Source organism: Gossypium hirsutum, chromosome A01 (genome assembly GCF_007990345.1).
Source record: "Gossypium hirsutum isolate 1008001.06 chromosome A01, Gossypium_hirsutum_v2.1, whole genome shotgun sequence".
In the NCBI taxonomy this organism is placed as follows: domain Eukaryota; kingdom Viridiplantae; phylum Streptophyta; class Magnoliopsida; order Malvales; family Malvaceae; genus Gossypium; species Gossypium hirsutum.
The window spans coordinates 70,184,446-70,186,059 of record NC_053424.1 but is presented as its reverse complement, the minus strand read 5'-3'; the positions used below and the strand labels follow the sequence as shown (position 1 = coordinate 70,186,059).

Sequence of the window (1,614 nt, the reverse complement as noted above, 5' to 3'; positions counted from 1 at the left end):
GATTAGCTACAGCATTATTCACAGACAAACTACCAATTAAGCAAGGAATTGTAAAACTCCCTAGATCTTTCAATTTGTTAGGTAGCTCATTCTTTAGAATAGCTGAGCAGACTGCATTCAGTTCCACATGTGATGTAGCGTCTAATTTTCTTTTATTGCTCAGAAGTTCCTTTAAGAATTTCGCTGAGTTGGGCATCTACGACAGAACTTCAATAAAAGGTAAGTTGATATGTAATTTCTTTAAGAGTTTGACAAACTTACTGAATTGTTCTTCTGTTCTATCTTTCATCATCGCTTTAGGATATGGCACATGAGGTTCATAATTCGTACTTACCTGTTTAAGATCATCATCGTTTACCTCTTCTCGACCTTTGTTCATTGCGTTGTCTTGTTGTAATTCTAGCTCCGGTGAAATGAATCCTTCCTTATTATGAGTACTAATTGCATTGAGGTGTTCCCTCGGATTAGGTTCAGTATTACTTGGTAAGCTACCTTGAGGTCGTTCAGAGATTAGTTTGGATAGCTGGCCTATCTGAGTTTCGAGTCCTTGGATCGATGCTTGTTGCTTCTTAACTGCTATCTCGGTATTTTGGAAACGAGTTTCTGACACTGATATGAATTTTGAGAGCATCTCCTCAAGTTTAGGTTTATTCTCTTGTTGATAAGGTGGCTATTGAAAACCCTGAGGATTTTGTGGCTTTTGATTCCCTTGACCACCACAGGAGGAATTTGGGTGGTTCCTCCAACCTGCATTATAAGTTTTACTGTATGGGTTATTTTGAGATCTAAAGTTATTATTACCCATATAGTTGACTTGTTCTTCTTCAGTTGTAAGATTGAAGGATTGGTATTCTGTATGCACACCTCTGCCACTTGAGTCACACCTCATTACTGATGTACCTGCGTAGAACCAGGTAAACCGTCAATCTTTTTATTGAGAAGTTCTACCTGATTAGAGAGCATGGTGACCGAATCGATGTTATAAACACCGACTGTTTTCGTTGGCTTTGTCCTCATAACTTGCCACTGATAGTTAAACAATGACATCTCCCCTATAAACTCATAGGCATCTTCCAGTGTTTTATTACTGATGGTTGCGCTAGCAGCTACGTCAACCATTTGCCGAGTTGAGGGATTCAGACCATTGTGGAACGTTTGTACTTGAAGCCAAAGCGGTAACCCATGGTGAGGGCACCTTCTCAGTAAGTCCTTGTATCTCTCCCATGCATCGTAAAGTGTTTCTAAATCCATATGCACAAAAGAAGAGATATCATTATGTAGTTTAGCCATCTTAGCCGACGGAAAATATTTTAGTAAAAATTTCTCGATCATTTGTTCCTAAGTAGTGATAGACCCTCGTGGTAACGAGTTCAACCACTATTTTGCTTTGTTTCTCAGTGAAAAGGGAAACAATCGAAGACGTATGGCATCATCAGAAATGCCATTGATTTTGAATGTATCGCAAAATTCCAAGAAATTTGCTAAGTGAGCGTTGGGATCTTTGTCCTGCAAACTATCAAACTGGACAAACTGCTGTATCATCTGAATAGTGTTAGGTTTTAATTCAAAAGTATTTGCAGCTACAGCAGGTCTAACTATACTAGATTCAGTTCC

The 1,614-nt window shown here is 38.8% G+C and overlaps 1 non-coding gene across 1 annotated transcript; it reads left to right on the top strand.

Moving 5' to 3' along the window:
* The first annotated feature begins 1,177 nt into the window (after positions 1-1,177).
* LOC121207692 (small nucleolar RNA R71) lies at positions 1,178-1,283 on the top strand. The gene has a single exon (XR_005902818.1). It is a non-coding gene; the product is annotated as a small nucleolar RNA R71 (small nucleolar RNA).
* Positions 1,284-1,614: the final 331 nt, after the last annotated feature.